This window comes from Ischnura elegans, chromosome 2 (assembly GCF_921293095.1).
Source record: "Ischnura elegans chromosome 2, ioIscEleg1.1, whole genome shotgun sequence".
Taxonomy (NCBI): Eukaryota; Metazoa; Arthropoda; class Insecta; order Odonata; family Coenagrionidae; genus Ischnura; species Ischnura elegans.
Genome location: NC_060247.1, coordinates 146981903 through 146995464, shown reverse-complemented (window position 1 = coordinate 146995464; position 13562 = coordinate 146981903).

The window sequence follows — 13562 nt, the reverse complement described above, 5'->3', positions numbered from 1 at the left end:
TCCACACTAATGCTGATATAATAGTACTACTTTCCCTTTGCTTGATTCTCGTATCCTTTGTGCCTTTTTCAGGCCCACCAAAGTAACAAGAAATTTTGAACGATATTTTCTTCAAAACATACCTTAACGTGATTTTCTAAATAGTATTTTTTTTAATTTGAAGAAATTGCGTGTCTCTTCGCCGTCCGTCCTTTTTTGTCGAATGCATTGCCGAGGGAAAACGAAATATTCTCTTAATTTTAATATTAAAGTTATTAACATTGTGTACTGAGGCTATGTAATGTGCAAAAAAAACAAAATGATAACCGCATTAAAATTCTTGTCTATTTTATAAGCGTCTGGGGGAGGGGGTTCTGTATATGAGCTTTTCTAATTACGGCTAGGATGAGTGCTGCATTCCTTGGTTTCACAATAGCGAAGTTTCCTTCATCAAAGAAAACGAAAGGCATTGATTGCGATTCCTTACCCACCATTAGTGTATTCATAATATGCCTTTGTTGTCCACCTTTTTTGTCAAATGCATTGCCGAGGGGAAAGGAAATATTCTCTTAATTTTAATATGAAAGTTATTAACATTGTGTACTGAGAATACGTAATGCACAAAATAAAACACGGACAAAATGATAACTGCATTAAAAATCATGTCTATTTTAATAGCGTCTGGGGGGGGGGGGGTTCTGTATGTGAGCGTTTCTGATCAAGGCTAGGATGAGTGCTGCATTCCTTGGTTTGACAATGGGGTAGTTTCCTTCATCAAAGAAAACGAAATAAAGGCGTCGATTGTGATTCGTTACCCACCATTAGTGTATTCATAATATACAAATTATTTGGTTTTAAAAATCCCAGTTTAGCCGAATGGCAATGGTCAATTTTTATCCTCATTTGAAAAAGGCCAGATTGGTGCCCATGCGATGCCACTCCACGTGACGTCACAGGGGCCTAGTTTCTACATGAGTAGATAGGAGTTTTACATCGTCTGAGATTACCAATGGATGCATGAGGCACAGAGCTCTGGGAAACTTCTCTCAATAATCACCTATTATTATAATTATTATCACTTATTATAATTGCATATGGTCAGAGTCTCCTTCGTTTGATTGGGCATTATTATTCCTTATTTAAGCCAAGCGCTACCAGCTAGCAGGGTACTCTGCAACCTGAATCGCAGCGGCGCGCATAGCCTCGCAACAAGGTGGCCTCTAACAGCGGCAGCGGGACTCAGAAATACGTCACACGAACTTTTCAAAGCATTCATACATAGCCGTCATGTTTTCGCGCGCATGAAAATTTTCATTTTTCATGTAATTGCGAAAAATAGATATCGTCATTTAAAAATCTAGAAGCGTGAAATACGTACTCCAGTAGTAATAATCTTTCGATTTAGGCAATTCGACTAATAATAATAGGAGACCACCCTTTTGATGATGAATTGGGGTATTCACGGATCATTCCGTGAGGAAGGAGAATGTAATGGTCCTCTAATCGCTGGACCAGGTGAATTACCTCACCCGAATGAAAGCCCGAAAGAACTTAATCCAGAAAATTCGCCAGGAAAGCTCCAGACATTTCTTCCTCTACTCTTTAAATTCGTCAGTTGCCCAAGTGAGTTGTTTTCTGATTATATTGGATATACGAACATATTATTCCACATTGCGCTGAACGATCAAATCCCTCGATACGATATTTCAGGTTTCAGGTTTGTCGATAGAGGCGCTTCAAACAAAGTTTTGTTCTTAACATTCAAGTTTGAATTGATTTTTTTGCATAACTTGAACATAATCTTATGTATTTCGGAAAAAGTTGAGAATCCAAATCAACCTACACCAACAGGCCAAGCCGAAGATCATGCGTACAATATTTCGTTTTCAGCGTGTCGTCAGTCTATCTGCATCTTGCGAAGTCACACTTAAGTGTCAGTCTAAGTCGCACCAAGTGCTGCAAGAATCAGATTTACCGCCTTCGACGAGGAATATCTGATAATAATCTTTCGATTTAGGCAATAAAAAATAATAGGAAACCACCCTATTGTCTTTTGTCCGGTCTGTCTCTCTTATTTTATTTATATTATCTGAACTTCCGTGGTGTGTTGGCGTCCGTAAGATATGGCTACCTTCATCGGAATAAACATTGCCCTCACACTTACGTAATTGGTTTAGTCTACTTTTCAATCTACGGTCCGACAGTGATTCCCATCCGAGTTAATCTAAGAGGTCGGTTACACTAACAAGAATATCGTAACGACCTTTCACATACCTGGCAGCTCTTCCTTGCACGCGATCTAACTCTGTTATTAAGCCTTTTTCATGAGGGTCCCAAACACTGGCAGCGTATTCTAAATGGGTTCTAACAAGGGAGAAGTAGCTAATTCCTCGCACTTTGTCGTCGCACTTTCCTAATATCATAATAACAAAACCCAATTAACGATTAGCTTGACCTGTTATTTCCTGAATATGTTTATTCCACGATAGATTATAATTGAATCTAACTCCTAGATATTTCACGGATTCAATTGTCTTTAATTGGGTACCCCGAATGATATAGCTATGTTGTGGGGAGTTATTCTTTTTCCAGAAATTCAATCCTACGTATTTTTTCAAATTTAATTCTAACAGCCATTCATCTCACCACGCTTAGATAGCAGCAATATCTACATCTACATTCTACCCCGCATGCCGCCTCTCTAGGTTTGTGGCATGGGCTGTTATGACAGCAGCAGGTAACATGTAACAAGGAATCGCTCCGACGAATTTACGCCTTGCATTTATTGTTTACTAGCTGACCCGGCGAACTTCGTACCGCCTAAGAATCAATGAACTTACAGTTTAGTTACACCATTTATGAATCAAGAGCGGCTGTATCGTTTTTAATCATATTTAATTTATTATAATAAAATAAGGATACAAATTCAATAAAACTACGTAAATGAGTATCAAAATTGCTTGTCAGAAAGACATTTTCTTTATTGAATCAACATAGGGTGGATCGGAGCACGTTTACGCGGATTTTTTTCAATGTATTTTCTTACGTTTTAGCTTAAGAAATTTTGGGCATTGTGGTTTTATAAAACAATTAATTAAATAAAAATTATACGCATTCAGTTTTTGGCTATTTGTATTATTAACCGTAAAAAAATGTTTTTAGGTCCAAGTCTGTTGCGTAAACTTGGCCCTTTCACGGGGCAGTTTAACACAACGCTCGACCGACGCTTGACTGATGCTCAAAATCGTGTAAGAAAAGCCCCTATGAAGCAGCGTTCGTATCAAATGACTTTACTCGCGCCAGTTATAGTATCTCTGTTTTGAAAAAATGCACTGCGTAAGCGTGTTGCATGCGTGAACGCACCACGGTGTGCCCTACACATTCGGGTTTATTGTCTTGCATCAAGCACCTTCTGATAAACAACAGTTTGTGTTTCGCTATCAGGCGCAAGATAAAGCGGATGAAGTTAAATAAATATAGCAAAAGGTTTTTGGTGGCTAAATCCCCCCCGAGAGCTCAGAGAATTTTTTGATAAAAACTTTTGTTACTAATATTAGGGGAACGGCTGAGTGACAAACAAAAAATATTTTACTATTCACATAGTCGCAAAACCCACTATTTTGAACCATTTATCTTAAAAAATGTCTGGGGGAGGGCCCCCACACCTCTCGCTTACCTTCGCGAGTTTTCTATATCCAACACACCCGTAGTATTAGCAGCGCCTAGCTGCACCCTTTAAGCGAAGGAAGAAATACAGCAGATGGTTTACCGACTCGTAAACATATCACGTTTAATTGACCATGAGAAAAGCATGGGTTTTCATTAGCATATGAGCACAAACATCACAAAAACTGAAAGACTGACCATGCGATTTATTATCGTTATCACGAATGCAACACGAATTGGAAACTGAATACGTTTAAGCTCAAAAGGGCATATAAGTTGAGATCATGGAATCTTCGGAATGAGAACTTCGTCATCTTTGGATTTTCCTTTGAGTAAAGTCGCGTGAATCACATTCATTATCAATTTTTTAAAATCACCAAACGCGTTCTGTTGGATAGTTTTGGTTGGTTTAGGTTTCGAAATATAATGAACACAGAGCCTACATATAGCTGTAAATCGCCCAAGGACTTAAAATATTCAGATAGACAGTTGGTGATTTCGTCTTCGTTTGTTACACACTTAAAAGATTTGAATTCATGCAGAGTACCAACTATTAGATCTTTATTTACCTCGTTTAGGTCATCCACATCTTCGTTCTAGGCCGTCAAAATTGTTCGCTCAATCAATCATTTCTGATTTTTGTGGTGATCAATCATATTCTGGAACACTTAGTTGATGAACTCACCTTCCGATGAAACTAATTTGCAAATATTCGAGGAAGTTAAATCAAACATCTCGATTTCTCGACAGGTATACGGACATTACCGTTTGTCAACAATTGCTGGGAGATTTGTTTACAAACACGGTAGTGAAGAGTCAACTCGAGCTGGGCTTACAATTAGCTAGAATTAAATTTTTAAATACTATTTCAATATTTTGAGTATATCTAGCAATTAAAATAATATATTGTCACGAAGTTCAGTTATTAAATTGGTAAAAACAAAACATATAATTTAATTTGTAGTTTTGACCGACTTATCAATTTTTGTTGCGTTACTAACTCCTAAGAACATATCGCTAAGAAAGAGATGATTTTTTCTTGCAAAACTATGCTTTTTTTAATATCCTATATGTTATCCGGGGCTGAGACGAATCCAAAGAGCCTAATATCATTAAAATCGGTGCAGCCGTTCTCCAGTTATAAGTGTTCTAACTAACACGATTTTCGACTTTCTTTTATATATATAGATTTATCATTTATTGTTGTCGGGGGAAAAACGAATTCCCACACTTATCTGTTCGGCAAAATATCTCTCTTAATTTATCGCTTCTATCGGACTTGGAAATATAGTGTGGCTCTAATATTATGTTCTCCGTTTCGTTCTTAAAGACATCCATTCTCAAATATTCAAGCAATCTAAGCCTAGGTATTGCCACTACAACTGGAACGCTATGTTTTTTTGCCATTTACTTGAGTTATATAGCATTTTTATTTATTTATAATTTCATTTGTCCTTTACGGTTATCGGCGTAAAACGAATTCCCACATCTATCCGTTCGGCTAAATATATCTCTTAATTTATCATTTCTGTTGGACGTGGAAGCGCAGAGGGATTCTAATGTGAACATTTCTAAAAGATATCCTATTCTCAATTGATCATGCCATTTCAGCCGCGGCGTGTCCTCTGCATATAGAACTCAATGATTTTTTTTGCATTTACTAAATTTATATGGGAATATTCTCAGAGTTAATTTTAACGGGGTATTGGAAAACGGAGGGAATTTATCAACTAATGGTAGCAAATATTCCACGGGCTTTATTCGTCCGCTACTTCGCGAAACCTATTCTTTAATTATCAAGGGTCGAAATGAGTAAGAACTAGCAAGTCTAAGGCTCTAAATTTATTCTTTCTCAAAAGTAACAACCCTTAATAAGTTGCATCGTTGTTGTGTCATTGACGCTAGTTACTAACTTGGGTACAGAAGCATAAGTGGTCAACTCCTAATAGCGGGTTAGCACTGTCTATACATTTTATGAAACAATATTTAAGTAAATAGCCCTATTACAAGGGTATTGTCAAAAAAGTGGGTCTCAGATTTCGATAAAACTTTGTAGTGCTGTAGTCCTTCGAGAGCTGTTCTCGAATCATCCCCCATCATGCGGTTATATAATTAATAGTTTAAACAAAAGACAAAGTTAAACATTTAAAGGTCTATTATATTCCCTTAGCAATGACATTTCACTAACTAAGAGCGGTGGCTCCGTGTTTACCGTATTCGAGTCCTGCCCGGTGGTCGTATATTCAATTCTTGGAAGGGGCAAATTTTTTTCATCATTTGTTTCCACCTTTCGTTTTACAAAATCCTGGAGTTCTTCATTATTTCCATGATTTCCGATGACAGTTTTATTTTTCTGCGTGGAAATATTTTTCTGCAATTCGGAAGCGTCGGATGTTTTTCCCATTTTTCACACGGAAGCCTAGTTTCAATTACGTGATTATTGGTGTTACAACATGAAGCACTTTTACGTAGTACATTCACTTTTATGTTGCAATATGAACTCATTCCTTGCAATTCCATCCTAATTTTTATAATTGGATATTAGTGGAAAATTCGGCACGACACGGATTAGGAAAGGAAAATGATGACCGCGAAGCAATATGTTTTACGTATAAGAATTGCTTATTCACTTTCGGGGAGAAGTATAAGCATAACTTACCAACAAGATTCTTCTCGGGAGCCTTTAGATAGGTACTGATGATTTGTTAACAGTTGAGCGACCGCTCAATGAAAAATAGGATGATCGTCCGGATCTCCGGAAAAGCCCGTGACTCCGAAAAATATCAAAAACCTGTAAATTTATAGCTTCATTTTTAAAAAATTATTTGGCGAAATATTAGGTCATGATCGTTGTTGCGTTAAAATAAACTATCGCAAACGAACACAGCAAACCTTTTTTCTATCACTATGCGAAGGCTTTGTGAAAATATGCCTCGAATATCTTTTCCCTAGGAAAAATTGTTGCCAATCACCACAGTTCCGCCGTGTAACTAGTTTAAGATACGAAAATAACGATTTACAAGTGTGAAATATCCATTACCAAGCACTTCTACAGGTAATTAATAAGATTACAGCCAATGGAAATCTTACGACAGCTGACCGGTCGCAATAATAGTACGAAAGTATGTTCACGACGATATATTATCACCACGATATGACTAATGTATGCACAGTTTAATATTCACAGTAGTATGACGAACGATCGGTTAACTTCAATGACAATCAATAATCAATAGTTTCATGTTCACTTTATAAATTGGAGGCGATATAAGGAATAGAATACTTGATTATATACGCACACTGTTTGAGACTAAGTCCCTTTTTTGACCGCTTTTTTACCTTTGAATTTTTACGAAGTACTCAATCTTTCCCAACATTTTTAAGGCTCATGCGTGGAATTTATGAAAATTGACATTCGTTAAATGCGTTTTTGAAAAACGTCCATATACTGTGAAATGTATTTTAATGAAATGGAATATTCACTTACCTTATCTTTGCGAGTAAATATAATGGAGTCAGAAAGAGTGGAGAACAGCGATTGATTTCCAATTGTTGATACGAGTATAATATATATTCTACAATTTTCTTCCAAAACAACTCTTCACGTGCCGTTTGTGAACTGTCTTACTGTTTTGCAGACTATTTCCTTTTTATTTTTCTCGTTTTTTTTACTGCAGAACCTTGTAATAGGGTTCCTACATACATTAGTCACATTAATATAGACCAGTTAATCCTCTAGTTGAGGATATAAATTATATCTTCTTTGGAATATCATCTCCTTTAGCGATTGCTATACTTCGATCTCAGCGACGGCCTTATTATAGGCTATTGAGGAAAAAACGTATCCCGCAAAAATTCGTTCCACCGCTAACACGGCTGTGTGGGAAAATTGGTTTCCTTTCGGACGCTATTTATTTCTATTAAAACGAGATGAAGGAAGTTCAAATGCAGTCAATGCCACCTAAGGTTGAGACGGAATGTGCTACCCGCTCCAAGCTTAATTCGTGTTATAGTCGGTGCAATACAGGTGTTGTCGATGTATTTATTAGTAAAATAGGCGTTCCATTCCACTTTCATTTCACATCTTTCTCGCTCTGCTCACATCTTTCGATGCTTCGCACTTTCTCTTTTCTTTCGTGCAAATTCACTCCTAGTCCAAACCAACTCCTTCGATCTATCGACTCTGAAAGGTTTCGAAGACGAAAAGCAGTCTTTAGACAGATGATAGCAATGAGTCCCTTTGAGCATAGAATATAATATTATAGAATATCTTATTTATGCTCCGGCCTTCACCCTTGAAGCAAAACTCTATTTACAATGATAGGCTAAAAAAGCTCATTAGGTACATTCATGAACAGTCAGACACAAGTGTGGCATGCTAATTACATTTTTAATTGTTTTGGTTTAGTTATTTTGTAGCTTTATAGGCTTTTGTATATTATATCGGTCCTTTTGCTTTGTTGCTATGCGATATATTACGTTTGATATAAATAAACAGACATTAGGGGTTTAGCGACATTAGAGTGCACATCGCATTGAACAAAGTAGGCATTGTTATTTAAATATCTTATTTTTAATGAAGAACTCTCGTAAGAGCCCGTAGAAGTAATGACGATATGACAGTATGATAAATAAATTATTATGACATAAAAAAGAGACAATAATTATAATTTAGCCACATGCATGAGATCTGTAGGCTGTGTTTTGTTAAGTAGAGTGTAATGTAGCACTGCTTTGATTAGATCAATGTGTTAATATAATTTATAATTAATTAATAATTCATATTTGGAAGCATGATTGGAACCTTTCTGTTTTAAGTCCTCAGGGATAGAATCCCAAAATTTAGACGTCGTCGTAACGAGAAATGATTTTTGACAGATATTTGAACGTAGAATTGGATATAAAATAGAACAGTCCCCGAAGCGAGATGTTATCAGAGTGGTTTCTGATTTATTCTTAAACATTTCTCTCATAGAATACGGAAGGATGAAGAAATATTCTCAATACCTCAGGGATCATAATAATAATAATATCACCAATGAACATTTATATAATGAGTATCGTTGTGAAAAATCATTAGGGACCCAAGCATTAGGATGACTCAATTCTCAACTGCGTTTACTAGTCTAGTATTTCACTTCATATTTACGTATTTATTCTCTTTTACTTTCTCTTAATTACTTGTCTTAAGTAACTTATTCGGGGCCTTCATTTTCATGTCTTTCCATCCACTTGTCCTTCGACGATTCTCTTCATCAGGCCAGCATCCCTCAGGATTCATATGCAGAGCTCTGAAGAAATCAGGATTCGTCAAGCATATTGTGGGAAGATTTTCGGAGAAGGAAGTAAAAGAAAGGTGCTATTTCGCTCTCGTCCGACCGCACCTAGAATATGCAGCGATATCGTATGGGATTTATTGCAGAAAGACTTAATCCGCGAACTGAATAAAATACAAAGAGAGGCTTTGCGGTTAGTCAAAAACCGCTACGGACGTACAGGACCCGTTACCCAGATCTTAATCGAATTAGGCTGTAAGCCGCTGGAGGCTCGGAGGCTGCGCGCTAGGCTTACATTGCTTGAGCTAGTGAGAATGGATATATATTTAAGAGCGACACGGAGAACATAATAATTATTAGAGCCACACCATATTTCCAGATCCGATAGAAGCGATAAATTAGGAGAGATATTTTGCCGAAAGGATAGAAATGGGAATTCGTTTTTCCTCCGAACCATAAGGGGCTTTAATAAATGCCAGTCGTACTTTCGTTAGAAAGTTTCCTTTTTATGTGCAAATGGCTGGTGTACTAACACCCCCTGCCACACGTTTTTTAGTTGGCTTGCGGGGTAGTACGTAGATTCAGATGTAGATGGTGTGGCAAATAACATTATCCCGTATTCTCCTTAACGTTTTTGAAAGACCTCTCTTATTTCCAACTTATCATAGCACTTCCTCATTATCACCTACCCTGGCGGCCTTATACGCTGTGTACTATTGTGGAAAATAAAGTATCTCTGCAAAATCCGTACCGCCATCATCGCTCCGTGGTAAAATCGAAAGATTTCCCTTCTGACGGTAAATCTTTCTGAGGAATGATATGAAGACATTCAAGAGAAGCCGTCTGTCGTTTACCAAGGTTGAGACGGAATATCCACGCGATCCAAGCCCAATTAGTTTTTGTTATTGATTATTGGACCAATCGCAAATATCCAGCATACAAGACATCTCCACATGCCCACCACACGGTCATAAAAATATTACGCATCAAAACAAAATGCAAGTCCGCCGTCACGCAAAGGGAAAACCAAATCAACGGCTATTTATTCACGTAACATATCCATTCAAGGGTATAAAAATGGATAAGCATTAAATGAGTCGTCCTAGCGATTTACGCAATTAATTTTATTGATCGAGACACCGTTGCTATCATTAATAGTACGAGGAAAGCGTGCTATTTTAAATCTCTCTGTTTTTCAGTCAATTTCCTATATTTTCTTCTCGTGGTCGCATCTACCATAGTAACGCGGTAAACAAAGGATATGTTTCACTTCGTCTGATTAAAAAAGAACTTCCCCGAATGAATAATCCAAACTAGAAGAGGCTCTATTTTCCGTTAATGCATTCACACAAGTTGTGTGGTTATACATACGATGCATTTTCGTGTTCATTCTCGCGTTCATTCATTCATACATTAACTCGTTAGGGTCACTGTTCCGTGTAAACAAGCCCTTAGAGATGTGGGAATTTCAAATGAGGTCTTCCTTCAAGAACGAAGGTTGTTACGGAATATGTCCGCCCGCTGTTATTCGTTGAATTCGTTATGGTCTCTAGAATGTTGGTGGTATCCTTTGACTGTCAAATTGTTGTTCTATTCAACTTCAGTATCGTCGCTTTCTCACTTTCCTTATCTCTTCCAATGCTTCCCTTCTTCTCTTTTCACTCTTGCGAATCCTGGAATATCACAACCACAACTCATTCTCTTTCTCCGAAAAGTCAGCATTCTCTAGGTAGTTACAAGGGTCGTTCAATAAATCTTTAGAAAAAGGTATAAAAACAAATTATATTGCCTCATTTTTCATTAAAGCCTTCTTAATTTCACCCACAAAAAAGTTTGTAAACATTTTTCCAGACATTTTAAGCCGTTCAAAAAGAATTATTTAGAGATCTCTTCAAAATAGTCATTGGTTTTTAGGGATGATCTCCCGTTTATACGCAAACTTTTGTCAGCAAAGTCATTTCTTCAAGTTGTAAAACTATTAATATCACCAGAGGTCAGATCTGGTGAATACGGTGAATTGTGTAATACTTGAAACTTAAATTCTCTAATTCTGGCTATTGACTCTGAACAGTTGTGCAACTCTGCGTTGAAGGAAGACATTTTTCTGCTTCAAATGAGGGCGCTGTTCTTGATTTATCCCACAAACTGTTCCAAAAACGATGCATAATACTTTCCTGTTAATGTTTTTCCCTCATCCCATTCATCGATGAAGATAATTCAGCACAAATTCCAAAATATCGTCGCCATGAATTGACTTGCCCATTTCTGCATCGTCGCCTGCTTTGGAGCCCGTTCATCTTCAAAACTCAATTGTTTTACCTGTTATTTTGTCTTTGAAGTGTAGTGATAAATCCATATTTCATCAAAAGTTATGAATTGATGCGGAAAATCCACAGGATTGCGTCACAGGGACCTAGTTTCTATACGAGTGGATAGGAGTTTCACGTCGTCTGAGATTACCAATGCATGCATGAGGTACAGAGCTCAGGGAAACATGTCTTAATAATCACCAATTAAAACTGGCTAAGGTCGGAAAGTTTCCTTCGTTTGATAAGGTATTAATAATCTTATTTAAGCCAAGCGCTACCAGCTAGCAGGGTACTCTGCTACCTATTAGCATCCTGGGTCGTGTCAGCGCTAAACCGTCGCCCCAAGGTCACCTCAATTACGCAAGCGGGAACCAGAACGACGTCACACGGAGTTTTGCCAGCATTCACACTTAGCCGTCGCGTTTTCGCGCGCTTGAAAATTTTCACTTTTCATTTAATCGCGAAAAATAGATGTCGTCATTTAAAAATCTAAAAGTGTGAAATGTGTACTCCAGGAGTAATAATCTTTCGATTCACGCAATAAAAAATAATAGGAAACCACCCTATTGTTCAAGCAATCTGAGCCTAGCGCGCGGCCTCCGAGTCTCCAGCGGCTCCCAGCCTAGTTCGCTTAACAGCTGAGTAACGCTGTCTGTACGCCCGTAGCAATTTTTTTGACGAACCGCGCAGCCTTATAGTTTATGCAGTTCGCGGATTAAGTATATCTGCACAGGATAACATTTGATATCGCTGCATAGGTGTCTAGGTGTGGTCGGACGAGTGCGAAATAGCACCTTTCTTTTATTTTCTCATCCGAAAATCTCCGCACAATACGCTTGACGGATGCTAATTACTTCAGGGCTATGCCGCAAATATTCCTCCTATGTGTTCCCCACGAGAAGATCGAGATTATCTTAACTCCTACGTACTTACCTTCGACTGTTGCCCTTCTGTGCACAACATCCACCCCATAAACATGGTTAAAGTTGGACAAACTCGGCGATAAATGCATCGGCATGCATTTGCTCATATTAAGTTCGAGACCCCACTCTGGGCTCCACAAATGATAAATTTCTCCGGAAACATCTTCTGCAACAAACCTTATAGAATTTGATGAAATAATTACAGTAATTTTATGGTTTTATAGACCATAGAAATAGCCTTAATTTTACCTGAGAAACCTTCTACAACCGCAGTGAAAAAAATTGTATTCATTGCTAGTACATAGCATACAAGAAAGTATGCTTTTTATTTTTCAATTATTACGTATCACCAACGCATTGAAAATGGAATGATGATTAGAATTAATAATTTTTTGCAATGGGAAGATGAATTACGATTCGACTATTATAATTTGCTTTCGTTAATTTCTTTATGAAAACTTTCTTAGCTCACGGTGATTAAAGAGAGACATACGGGTGTATTCTACGTGATGTAATGTAAATGGCCCAGAAGCACAGTGAGCTAGAATCGAAAAAAAGCTGGCCAAAACCTCAAAATCGATTTTTTTGAGCTACGAAGTAGAAACTTCGCATATATATTCTCCAATATATTGTGCATAACCTTCAAGATTATTTCTTCCTTGTTCCTTCACTTAAACAATTTAATTGAGGCAAAAGTTGAACAAATTTACCGAAAAACGACCACTCTCGATTTTTTTCTGAAAGAGCTTAATTTATTCTCATGCATTAATTAATATTATTATAGACAAAAATGTTATACCATCTTAATTTAAACTCCTTTATTTTCCGTTTGGAGGGTTTGCAAAGATTTTGTTTCATCAATATCCATGGATTTATAACAAAATGGTGGAGCATTTTTTCAGCCAATTTTTTACACAAACGTAGAGATAAAGTAGATACTTCCGCCGACTTCCGCCAAGTTACTTATACCACGTCGATCTATGAAGCTTCTACATTGTGAATCTAAAGTAAAATCTTGCACCAACTCGCAAACCCGAATTTTAAACCCTCTTTAAATACTTACGGTAATATTATTTTTTACAAATCATAGTATTAACCTCTATATTCCCTAAGAAACCTTACACAACAATTGTTAAAATTTGTGCAATTAATCTATTACTACCGCAATTCATTACAAGTTTTGTTAAAAATTGAATGGTAACCAGCCAACAGATGAAATATTTATCCAAGGGGACTTTGAACGCGTGGTGCTGACTTTTTCCATCGTTTGATGGATTACAACAATCTGTTTTGTTACCTAATTAAAATTACGAGAACACATATCAAATATTGAAAACAAATTGATATGTAACTAACTAGCATGAAATGGCAATAAACATTTGGCATATAACTTAAATGTGTTGATTAAT